The 13,818-nt window shown below is 37.4% G+C and overlaps 1 protein-coding gene and 1 long non-coding RNA gene across 2 annotated transcripts in view; both read left to right on the forward strand.

Moving 5' to 3' along the window:
* Positions 1-13,818, forward strand: part of LOC133633672 (CUB and sushi domain-containing protein 1-like) — a 1,183,208-nt gene that overhangs the window by 353,571 nt on the left and 815,819 nt on the right. The gene's annotated exons all lie outside the window — the stretch shown is intronic.
* On the forward strand, positions 7,515-8,178 carry LOC133633761 (uncharacterized). Its single transcript, XR_009821835.1, has 3 exons — positions 7,515-7,530; positions 7,941-8,015; positions 8,111-8,178. It is a non-coding gene; the product is annotated as an uncharacterized LOC133633761 (long non-coding RNA).

A 13,818-nucleotide genomic window follows, 5' to 3' on the forward strand; every position in this document is an offset into this window, starting at 1 on the left:
GCAGTCCGTGGCTACCTAAATTAAAGGGATACAAAAATCATGCAATAAAATTATGACAATAAAAATATACTATAGCATGTTTTTAAATTAAGAAAAGTCATAAAATGCCCTTTCATGTACACATACTTAATATACAATACAACCACACCTCATTTACATTGTGATTAAATCTGTGAAAAGCGCTTTATAAATAAAATGTACTTACTTACTTCCGTTTAGTCTAAAAGTCCAGTTTGGAGATGTTTTTGTGTTTGTAATATAATCCTCCATCTTGGTAGTCAGATTCATTCATGCACAACATTTAATGATTTACCAATATGTTGAATTTTGTTTGTATAAATAGTTTTTAGTTGTTTTTTTTTAAAAGAAATGCTGCTAGCTTTTTCAATGGAAAAAGATGGTATGGCAACAAGAAGCGTCTGCTAGCTCATTGTATGCCACCCAATATATACTACTCAGTGTATGTGGCAACTAAGAGTACCACAGCACCTAGCAGATTTTTTTCGTATTATTAATCTGATTAGGAAAAATAATGATGTCCTACGTACATTAAATACATTACACAGGCTGTCAAACTTGTTTTTATCGCAATTATGGCTGCTCTTAGAGCAGCCATAATTGTCATAATCTCAGTTTGTATCATTGAATATACATAAATATAAACGTACAATAGCATTGCAACACAATTTGCATAGGTAAATGTTCTTAATTATTATATTTTGATAACATATTGATGGATAACATAGTTTGAAATCATAAGTCAAGATAACAAGCAGATAAAGTATTTATTTTAGATAACCCCATTTAAAGTTGTTTGGGACATCTTGTTGCATAATTTGATAATTATGAACTGTACAACATATGCAATTTCATGCAAAAAACAAAAACATTTAGCCAGTAAGTGCTTTAGTATTTCCAACCTTTCGCAGGCCAAATAAATGATGAGGTTGGTCAAATAAAATCATGTGGCAGACCATTTTTAAAAAAGTAGCAGGCCAAACTAAATGTTGTGGCAGGCCACATAAAATGATATGGCAGGTCACTTAAACTATGTGGCAGGCCACATAAATAATATGGCAAACCACTTAAAATTATGTAGTGGGCCACTTAAATAACATGATGGACCACATAAATAACGTGGTGGACCAAGCAAAATTAAGTTGCAGAACACATGGTGGTGGGCCAAATTAAAAGTGATGTAAAAGGCCAGATCTGGCCGCCTGGCCTTGAGTTTGACACGTGTGCTATAGATTTTACAATGCAGATGTAGAACGTCATGGTGCAAAGATGTTTCTGGAAACATTATATCGGCGACTTTGCTAACAAACAAAAATAGCCAGCAGTGCTGAGTGCTGACTTGCTTGCACACTAAAGCAGACAGGAATTACTTGCTCACGCACTAAATGAGAAAACAAATATTAGGCACTGCCTCATCTGGTGTTTATGACGTATTCATTCAGTGCACTCAGGACAAAATCTGCTAAGTGTAACATAAGCACTAAGCAGACAGAAATGTCAATTGCGGCAGCCTCATATCGGCTTCCTGCTCTGTTTATGATTAGGAAGTGCAAATTGAGAGATTTATAAGAAAATGTTTAAATAAACGATTGTGATCATCCGGAAAACAAAACAAAACATGTATAACACAGTTTAATAAACAAATATTAATATTTATACAATTATTTAATTAAATATTATTATTATTACTTATTTTTTTATCAAAACGAGCGAGGCTCTGCCTACCCTGACCGTACGTCCCTGCTTTAGCGTCTTTGGTTCTGCAGCCTGTCACCACCGGATCATCAGTAACACTACTGCCTGAGATGCGTTACTAGAGACGTTAGCCGCATGCAGAGTCATTCCACACTGAAGATGGGTAAATTGTGATAACATTTTAAACCAGATTAACAATCATGATGATGGATGGTAAATACATATACAGAATAACAGTTACTTTTTCTAGTCACGAGTAATTCATTATTTTTACATATGTTACATTGCTGTTACCGATCTGTTTGATGAATTGTGATACACTACTTTTAAGGTAGCTTCAGTAGCTCTTTACTAGTGCAAGCAACAGCCTGAGGGTTCCTGGTTCAATCCCCAGCTTATACCAACCTAGTCACGTCCGTTTAGTCCTTGAGCAAGACACTTCACCCTTGCTCCTGATGGGTTGTGGTTAGGGCCTCGCATGGCAGCTCCCGCCATCAGTGTGTGAATGTGTGTGTGAATGGGTGAATGTGGAAATAGTGTCAAAGCGCTTTGAGTACCTTGAAGGTAGAAAAGCGCTATACAAGTATAACCCATCACATGTAAGTACACTTACACAACAACTTCTAATATTACGGGAGAACAGTGAACAATTAAATTAAGTGCTCATGTAATCCTACAATACCCCAAAAGCAGTGGCGTGGCTCAGATGTTTTAGCGATCATCCAGAAACCTGAGGGTTCCTGGTTCGAATCCAGCTCCCGCCATTGTAGTCACTGTCGTTGTGTCCTTGGGCAAGATACTTTACCCACCATGGTCACACTTGTTTATGAATGCGTGCGGCAGGACTCCCTTGTAAGAGATTTTTAATGCTAATGGTATTTTCCTGGGTAAATAAAGGTTGAAAAAAACAGCACGAACAATCACCTAATTAAGTAGCACCATCAACCTGCAGTGAACACACTTCACCGTTAGCTGCGTGCACATGGACACATTTAATCAGATTAAGAATAGAATAGAATAGAGAAAATAATAGAATGGACTTTATTGTAATTATATTTGCATATAACGAGATTAAGGACTCCAACTTAAGGTGCAGTAGTGGGAACAAATATGGGGTATAAGTAAATTACACAAGAGGTAATAAAGAAAAAAAACTAACAATTGAAATAAACAGACTACTATCCAATAAAAATAATAAGCAATCCTGTACAATATACAAAACACTGTAGAAATACAAAATACTGTACAATATACAGAACAAGACAAGAGTATTGGAGTAATAAATAACAATCAGTGTCGGACATATTGCACTCGAAGGGTAATATTGCACAGTAGGGTATTAGGGTAGGATATTGTATAGGGGTGAATTATTATTATAAGTTAGAGTTCAAGATGGTGACAGCTCTGGGAAAGAAGCTGTCTCTGAGCCTGTTTGTTCTGGCTCTGATGCACCTGTAGCGCCTGCCCGATGGTAGCAGGTCGAACAGGCGGAAGCCAGGGTGAGTGCTGTCCTTGGTGATGCTTTTTGCTCTGTTGAGGCAACGGGAGTTGTGTAAATCCTTCAGGGAGGGGAGGGGGCAGCCGATGATTTTTTGTGCAGACTTTATGACCCTCTGAATCGCCTTAATAATAATAATAATAGCCTAACCGGAATAAAAATGCTTCATGTAAACATACCATATGGAATATTCTGACCTGATCACACACGTTCGGATCAAAATTTCATTTCGATCGAGACAGGTGGTTTATGCCAATAGTCAGTCTGCTTGTAGAGAATAAAACGCATGTTCCAAAATTCCGGTTGGAATTATCCTCACTGTGCATGTCTTTGATGTCAGTTATACTTTGGTGGTGGAGAGGGATTACATTTAATAGTCTCTGATTGAATCAATTATTTTGCTGTTGTCTTGCCCCATTCAACATGTACAGACGTAGCGTTACATACTGTTGAGTTTGTTGCTTTAAAACGAGACTAGCAAAAACAAAAGTATGGTGTGGAGTGTCATGTGTCGATGTAACGATAAAAGAAGGGATCCAGTTTTTGTTTAATTAGCTGTTTTATTCATGACATTACAGCTACTCCAAGTGCTAACTGCTAGCCTCAGAAACATACACAGAACGTCATAACATGAAGTTGCGTCGCAACACGTACATAACAAAAATGGCACAGAACAGCTACATTTCATCATCATCATTTTTATTTATCTCCTTCATTGATGTGCATCTTTGATAGACAATTATACCACAATTATTCAGTTACACCGTTACACACCAATGCCTGAGAAGGAGCAGGATGAAGAAAAATCTTATATTTTCCTGCCCCCTTCACATAATACATAGTCTTACTTAATGATATGTGAACCAACAATTACATCCAAATATAACGAAAACAAAACAAAACAAAACAAAACAAAAAAAACACAAGTGCAAAACTTCATGAAGTACAAACCGAACAAAAATACAAAAGAAGTAATATACAGGTACACCTCACAGGATGATACAAAACAGATACAAAACCAGGCAAAAAACAAGTAAATTAATAAATATAAAGCAAAATGTAAACACTTATGGCTGTCCATATGATTTTATTGTTCTGTCTTTATATATTTTTTTCAATTTGAATATATTTTTACAATCTTTTATCTCATTATAAAGAGAATTCCATAGTTTAACCCCCACCACTGATATACACATTTGTTTTAAAGTTGTCCTTGAATACTGATGTTGGAAATGACCTTTTCTTCTATGCTCTTCATTCTCAGAAGTGATGACAAACATTTTTTGTAAATTTGCTGGTAATGTTTTGCTTTTAGCCTTAAACATGACACATAATGTCTGTAACTTTACTAGCTCCTGTAATTTCAATAAACCTGAATTAATGAATAATATGTTAGTGTGTTCTAAGTAATCTACTTTATGAATAATCCTTATAGCTCTTTTCTGTAGTTGATACAATGCCTTTATGTTACTCTTATATGTGTTCCCCCACACTTCCACACAGTAGTTGATATATGGCAATATAAGTGCACAATACAATATACGCATTGCCCTATAATCTAACACATATTTTACCTTATTTAATATAAAAATACTCTTAGACATCTTTTTCCGCAGATGTGCAATATGAGATTTCCATGTCAGACCGTCATCCAGTATCACTCCTAAAAATCTAAGTTCAGAAACCCTTTCAATATCTATTCCATTTATTGACAATTTGATCGTTTCCTCCCTTTTCCTCTTACAAAAAATCATGAACTTTGTTTTTTCTACATTTAATGATAATTTATTGGCATCAAACCATCTCTTAAGTTTAATCATTTCCTGTTCAATAATTTTTGATAATGCTTTTAAGTCGTGTCCCGAACTATAAAAGTTGGTGTCGTCCGCAAATAATACAAATTTCAATAACTTTGATACCTCACATATATCATTAATATATAAAATAAACAATTTTGGTCCCAAAACCGAACCTTGTGGAATTCCACATTCAATCCTCATTTGTTCAGATGTATTACCCATAAAATCCACAAACTCTTGTCTATTATCTAAATAACTTCTTAGCCAGTCTAAAACTACTCCTCTCACACCAAATGAATACAACTTGGACAATAATATAGAATGATCTATAGTATCAAATGCTTTTTTAAGATCGATAAATACCCCTATAGTGTATTTCTTATTATCAGTTGCTGTTGCTATATCCTCAATTATATTCATTACAGCTGAAGCAGTGGATCTATTGGTCCGGAATCCATACTGGCTCTCACTCAACAGCATGTTCTTTTCAATAAAACTATCTAATTTTTTTACAAATATTTTTTCAATTATTTTAGAAAATTGTGACAGTAGTGACACTGGTCTGTAATTAGTGAATCTATGTTTATCTCCCGTTTTAAAGAGTGGAATTACCTTTGCTACCTTCATTTTATTTGGAAAGGTCCCTGTTTGAAAAGAAAGATTAAAAATATAACAAAGAGGTTTGATGATACAGTCAATAGTCTTTTTTACAATTATCATGTCTATACCATCACTGTCTGTTGATGTCTTATTTTTCAGTTTTGTTACCACCGATACAATTTCATTTTCACTAACATCTCCTAGAAGCATGGACTGTAGCACTTTGCTTCCCCCTCTCCATCCACTCTGTATATCTTTATGTTCTCCAATACTCTCTGCCAATTTGGGTCCAACATTCACAAAAAAAGAATTGAATCCGTTTGCCACTTCATTCATATTTGTTATCATCTTATTATCCTCATTGATAAAATGGCTTGGTGGGTTTGTAGGCCCAGATGTTTTTCCTATTACCTTGTTCAGAATATTCCAAGTTCCTTTGATATTGTTTTTATTTTTTTCTAGTAAATTATTATAATATTCTCTTTTTGCTTGTCTCATTATTGTTATCAATTTGTTTTTGTAAACCTTATATTTTGTTTCAGCATCCTTTGTTTTTACTTTTATGAAATCTCTATAAAGTTTGTTTTTCTTTTTACAAGCATTCTGTAGTCCCTTTATAATCCAAGGCTTTTTATTGTAGCTGTCTCTTTGTTTCCATACATTCGGACAATGCTTTTCATACAATGATAAATATATATTAAGAAAAGCCTCATATGCAGCATTTGCTTCTCCCCCATACACCTCATTCCAGTCTGTTTCAAATAAGTCCTTCCTAAACCTATTTATTGCCTCTTCAGTTCTTTTCCTTACATATCTATGAGTTTTTTCCTCCCTCTTTTTATCAATTGGACAGTCATAAGTAAGAAACACAGGTAAGTGGTCACTTATATCATTAATTACTAGTCCACTTTTTATATTATTTTTTATGTCATTTATAAAGATGTGATCAATTAACGTTGCACAATTTGTCGTTATTCTACTGGGTTTGGTGATCAATGGATAAAGCCCTCTACTATATACCACATCCAAGAAGTCTCTTGTTGATTTATTTCTGGGTGAGCTTAGCAGGTCTATGTTATAGTCGCCACACATGACAAATGTTTTATTTTCCTTCACCTTACACAATAATTCTTCCAAACTATCATTAAATGCTTCTACTTTAGACCCAGGTGTCCTATACATACACGTAACAATAACATTTCTCTTCTTTTCTATTTCTACCTCTACAGTTACACATTCAAATAAATCATCAATTACCACTGTCATACATTCCACAGGTCTACATTTCAATTCACAGTCAACAAACAGGGCCACACCTCCTCCCTTCTTGTTTCTTCTACTACAGTGATACAACTCATACCCGTCAATGGAGAAATCGATACCTCTGTCTTTATCGATCCATGTTTCAGAAAGTGCTATTATTTTGAATTTGCCATTTAGAGTCTTCAGGTATTCGTCAATCTTTGAGAAATTTGCATATAAGCTTCTACAGTTGAAATGTATTAAAGAAAATGTATTATCTAAACTAACATTGTCATTGAATTGTTCCTCTGTGTAGTAGTCACATGTAGCATTGATTGAGTTGAACAGATGGTTTTCTGGGTCAACATCATTTTCAAAGTCATACAGTTTATAGTCCATGTATTCAGCTCTTAGAAACTTTTGATTCTCAGTTGTCTCACCTTCTCGCTGCGTAGCCTTCCCCGTCTCCAGCCAAGGATGAGCCGTGTCAGTCATAAGTCTAGCAGGTCTCATCTATATTGATCCAAGTCGCGGAGCTCTCGGATCATGACAACTTTGGCTTCTTCATATGGTCCATTTAGCCGAATCATGATTTTGCAGTTCCGTGTCCATGTTGCTTGTATCTTGTTTTCTTTTCTGAGGATGCGTGCTTGTCTTGCAATGTCAGCGTTCTTCTTGGTAAGATGTTCATTGATGTAAACCCCAGTTCCCTTCAGCTTCCTTCCCTGCCGTAGTAACTCCGTCTTGTATTTCCGATTTACAAACCGGATCACAATGGCTGGGTTGGTTCTGCTGTCCTTCCTGGGGATAGTATGGCACGCTGAAATGCTGCCACTTTGAAGAGTCATGTTCTTACTGGAAAAAAAGTTAATTACTTGCCGTTCAAGTGTCACAAGTTCGTCTGCCGGGGCTTCGGCGTCCTTGTCAGCGTCCCTGCTGCGAGTCCCGGCCACTCTTGCATATGTGCGATGTTTGGTTTCTAGTCCACTTATAATTAAATCGTCCATTCTGGTGTACTGTTCAATTTCGTCAATTCTTGCTTCTAGGTCAACAATTTTCTTGTCTTTTTCCTTGATGATGTTTTTCAGCATTTTGATTTCGGTCAACAACTCCATGAGTGTGTCTTGCTGTTTGGCCACTGTCCTTACATCCTCCGACAGGGAGTTAAGCGATTTTCTGATCTCCTCCAAGTCTTCCTCGAATTTCTTGTGTTTCGCACTCATTTTCTTAATTCACTTGGTTTTCTTCTTAATTTCAGTTCGGTTTCTTTACTGGCTAAAACTCACAACCCAAATTGCCGAGACGCGTCACTGCACTTTCGCCTTCCCACCGATGGGGTCCCGTCCGGCCTGGCAAGCCTCGCTCCAGCCTCTCTCCTCGCCCGGGCCTCGCCGCAGTCACCTGCCGGTCTCGTCTCCACGAGATGGTCCCGCTGCTGCCAGCCGCTAGCCGTTAGCCGCCAGCCTGGCCTCTCCCTCGCCGCCCTGCTGCCGTCACTTGCCGCCGCGAGAAAGCTGCTGGTCCCGCCGCAGTGAGGTGGTGGTGCCGCCGCTGCTGGCCGGTAGCCGGGCCTCTCCCTGCTTGGTTGGTGCGGGCCTCACTGCTGTGTAGCCGGGCGACGGCGGCATGAGCCTCTTCCTTTCCAGATGTTTCGCGTTCGTTTGTGGCGTGCTGCTGCTCGGCCCCGCTGTGGTCTGCTGTGGCGTGCTGCTGCTCGGCCTCGCCGTGGTCTGCTGTGGCGTGCTGCTGCTCGGCCCCGCCGTGGTCTGCTGTGGCGTGCTGCTGCTCGGCCTCGCCGTGGTCTGCTGTGGCGTGCTGCTGCTCGGCCTCGCCGTGGTCTGCTGTGGCGTGCTGCTGCTCGGCCTCGCCGTGGTCTGCTGTGGCGTGCTGCTGCTCGGCCTCGCCGTGGTCTGCTGTGGCGTATATATATATATATATATATATATATACATATATACACATACATATATATATATATATATATATACATATATATATATATATATATACATATACACCACCGTTCACATTGAAATGTCCTTATTTTTGAAGGAAAAGCACTGTACTTTTCAATGAAGATAACTTTAAACTAGTCTTAACTTGAAAGAAATACACTCTATACATTGCTAATGTGGTAAATGACTATTCTAGCTGCAAATGTCTGGTTTTTGGTGCAATATCTACATAGGTGTATAGAGAATAGTCATTTACCACATTATGACTATTATTTAGCAGCTAAATAATTATGCAAATTATTTAGCATTTTTTGAGAGAATTTTATCTCTCAAAAAGAGAGATAAAACAAAAGCAGTGAACAGAAGGAAAAAAATGCTAAATAAATACTGTGATAACATCGGATAAGCAGAAATGCACAAAACCTTGTTTGTTTACAGCGAAAGTCACTGCTTTTTCAGCACCTGCAGTGAGCGAACTCGTCCAAAAGATGCCGCCATAGCACAAACAATACCACACCTTTCTGTTTATGTTATGTTCTGCGCATGTCAAAGTACAGTATTCCGATTTAAGGTGTGGTGCATGAAAATGCACGTCATAATCAGATCATTTTTACAGGGTCCATGTACACAGTAACATTCTAATCCGAATGATAATCAGATTAAATACATTTTGTCCATGTACACATGGGTAGTGATTCCCTGCCGCCGACTGCCAATGCTGAACTAACACAGCTAATGCTGTTGGCTGACGTCACATTACTTGGCAACGGTCACCCCCTTTTAAAGGCACACATTAACGCTCTCTGATCTAATGAAACATCTCTCAACTGCATACTACAGATGTTTCAAGATTTAAAAAAAAGTAACACATTCCTGACTTTACCTAGTAATTGGTTACAGTTATGGAAGACTAATTCTATTAGTATTTCAATTACTTTTTTGGGTAAGTAACATAACTATATTGATTTTTGTTCATTTTTTGTATAACACCACAGAATAATGATGTAGTGTTATGCTCCAAGCAGAACAGTATTTTATTCCCATCTTAAAATATCAGTATTTGCGGGCTGAATTTTGCCGACTGCTCTAAAATGACAGTAAATATTTTACTACCCAATAACATTCAAATGATGTTGGACTTATGTTATCAGGTGCTGAGATTGCTGCCACTAAAACTAATTTCAGTCTGAGGTTTTTTTTGTAATACTGGCAGGATTTGAAGACACCATCTGTATCCTCCATCTTTGTGCATAAAAACCCTGCACTTATGTTATTTGTCAGTCAATTATCCTTCTGGACATGTTTTGGATACACTGTATAATCCAGGCTTGATTCCAGTGCAGTAGTTACCAACATGAATTAGCTCATAAATAAACTCTCAATTGCTGAGCATGTAGATTTGTATTGTCCTGATGCCAAGTGAAGTGCAATACAGAGACCAAATGGGGTTTGTTGGGATAATTGGAACCCCACAGACAGAGTGCATTTGCTAATTTATTGCCACAAACTCAACTTTTACAGCGGAACGAAGACATTTCATCGTCGTACCTATAGCCTTCAGGCCGACTGGATACTCCATCAGAGGCATTCTAATGGTCCCGATAACAATCCTGCGGCCATTTAACAGAGTAATAACATTCAAAAGGGGTGCTTGAGATGTGCCCTGCACAAAGTGTAGCAATGCTTCTGCAACACAAAAAGATGAATTGTATCTGGTATCTCTCAGTCATGTTTCATATATCTACAAAACAAATCAGAGAACATATATTTTTACATACTGCATGTGTCTTGATACATTAAGCCTCTAACCTTAATTAACTTCTCCGTTCATTGAAGGAACATCTCAGTTGCCCCTAAAAGCTGTAATCATATTCCTGGATGCAGTATGCAGGTCAGTAATGGTATTCTGCATATTTGCCATTAAACACATTAACCTCTAATTAAATATTTCATATATTGTTGCATAGATGTGTCTTGCCTTCATAATAGGGAGAACAAAGTAAAGCTTTAAACTCGGTATGCTTTATACAGTATGTAGTGTTATGGAAGCATGCACTAAATGGAGAGAAGTTTTTTGTTTTTTTTTTACTTTAAAAATGATTTTGGTGTGCATGACAAATTTATAAGCAATTAACTAAAATTGATTCATGGATACCCGACAATTCCGATTTCAAAACAATTTTTGGTAACACTTTAGTATGGGGAACATATTTTAAGTACCGTATTTTCCGCACTATAAGGCGCACCTAAAAACCTCCACATTTCTCATAAACTGACAGTGCGCCTTATAATCCGGTGCGCTTTATATATGGACCAATATTGAGCCACGACAGGTCTCGCAACTACGGGATGCATAACGTAACCCCAGCCTCTACTGTAGCATCTATTCTATGCGCCTTATATATGAACAAAGTTTTAAAATAGGCCATTTATTGAAGGTGCGCCTTATAATCCGGTGTGCCTTATAGTGCGGAAAATACGGTAACAAAGACTTAATTGAGAGTTATTTGGACACTAGGGGAACATATTGTAAGTAAAAAAGACTTCATTTAGAGTTATTTGGACACGAGGGGAACATATTGTAAGTAACAAAGACTTAATTTAGAGTTATTTGGACACTACGGGAACATGTTGTAAGTAACAAAGACCTAATTTAGAGTTATTTGGACACTGGGGGAACATATTGTAAGTAACAAAGACTTAATTTAGAGTTATTTGGACACTATTAACATTTGTAGTTTTGTGTTTTGTTAATTAGGGTTAGGAACCCTAACCCTTAATAAGTACTTAGTAATGACTAAATAAGTACTTAATAATGACTAAATAATGTTACTATTTTGCATGTTAATAAGCAACTAATTAATTTTTATAAGTAATTTTTACTACTGGAAATTATAGAAATACAAATAATTCAACTGTTGCATCATCTTTTTGGTTTTCCACTGGTCCGATGAGGACTTTCTTCATGCACTTTGTCCTCTGTTGGTGTGGGCCCAGAGATGGCTGTATCGTCCGATCTTTAAGCGGCAGACATGAGTGCAGGGGTGGCAAGGGAATTGCCCGGGGTTGTCTGGATTAGCAGTCAAGGCCCTCTTTCTTCTTTCTCTTGCAACCATCACCGTCGCTTGCTGTGTCTGCTTAAAGTATTTCTGTGCCTATCCAGACAGAGCGTGACAGCCTGTTCTGTCCAAAGCACCGAAATCTATCTTTTTGGGTGGGATGTTAGAGTCTCAGAGGATAGAGCACACACAGGGCCTGATTGACTATGATTTAAATAACAAGTGCTAAAGAGCGTGTGCAAACTATAAATTTGCATGTGCTATTGGTGGTTGTGTTGCGGATGATCTACTAAGACTGTTTGTACAATTGATAACAAGTGCCAAAGTGGTGCAGACCGCCCTATTTACAGTAGAGTAAATGAGGTTTTTGCATGTTTTGCTGTCACTATGGATGGAGACAATCATTTCTCTTCACATTTATGGCATCATTTGGTCCAACCTGTGGCGTTTTGTCATGATGTTAACATGCAGCACCCAAACATAAATATGTACCACCTTTTCTGGGCTATATTGAAGCCAACTCTAAACAACCAGTGGTGTGCCGTCAGCGTCAGGGCCAGCAAAGCCTTCTCTGCTGGCCTAACATAACCAGAAATCATGATCATAAATAAAGATAAAAGTATTTTTTTATTTACTTCCCCTAAATATCAAAAAGTATTCAAATTATCTTCATGTCATACTATACTCCTTCCAGCGCGGTTGTTTTTAGGTTATAGAGTTTTTATCCAATCAGAATTCAGCTAGCTTATGTTGCCATGCTGTACCAAATCTGCCAGGGGCCTTCAGAATCAACAATGCGGTACACAAACATTTGACAGACAGTTGCAATAGCCAATTAGATCACCAGTTGTTGTCAGTAAGGCCTTCTAGCTAGCCTAAGGCAGATATATATTGTTATGTTATGAGTTAGGTGACATAAGAACTCCATTACCCAGCATGCCACAGTAGTGAAGAGCATGTACAGTAGCCCCATTTAGGTTGTTGAATGTAGACATGCCGGCAGCTGGATGTTTTTGACAAGCACGCTGTGGAGTAAATTTTAAGAACTCAGCCAACACGCCTCGTCTGCATCTTTTATGATTAGACAAGACAACACATATATTTGCAAGGCCATTTCTAAAAAGGATATTTAAAGAGAAACTAAATCTTGTGAGACCATGTTGGCCAACTCCGGAAGCTCGAATGGGTTCTAAAAATTGTGAGTTCAGATATTTTTTTTCTTTATTTTTTCACGTTTAATATGTTTTTTGCAATTTTTATTTTTACAGTACCACAGAAGATATGTTTTAATTGCTGATGCGGGTTAATTGATTTTTAAATGTGCCAGAAAATAACACGTTTTGTACACTGTTGAGTTACTTCAATGCAAAGTAGTGCGTAAATGTATTTCCGTATAGTATTTCTCCAGCAATGGTCATGTGGTGCCATAAATGATGGTATTTTGAGAGGTAATCATTGGACACAGGACATCACTGAAGGCCTAGGTGGGAAATGCACGGCCCGCCACTGCAAACAACAGAACCTACATTTAGCACGCTGAAGGTGCGCTCTGGTGAGCGCTGCTGTGTAAGAAAGTCCATCTGGAATGATCCAGATGCACCTTCATAGCAGCGGGAGAAAATGCATATATTCTATATATACATATATATGTATATATATATATATATATATATTTATATATATATATATATATATATATATATATATATATATATATATATATATATATATATATATATATATATATATATATATATATATTAGGGCTGCGAATCTTTGTGTGTCCCACGATTCGATTCTATATCGATTATTGGGGTCACGATTCGATTCAAAATCGATTTTTTTTTTCGATTCAACGCGATTCTCGATTCAAAAACGATATTTTCCTGATTCAAAACGATTCTCTATTCATTCAATACATAGGATTTCAGCAGGATCTACCCCAGTCTGCT

This window comes from Entelurus aequoreus, linkage group LG02 (genome assembly GCF_033978785.1).
Source record: "Entelurus aequoreus isolate RoL-2023_Sb linkage group LG02, RoL_Eaeq_v1.1, whole genome shotgun sequence".
NCBI lineage: Eukaryota > Metazoa > Chordata > Actinopteri > Syngnathiformes > Syngnathidae > Entelurus > Entelurus aequoreus.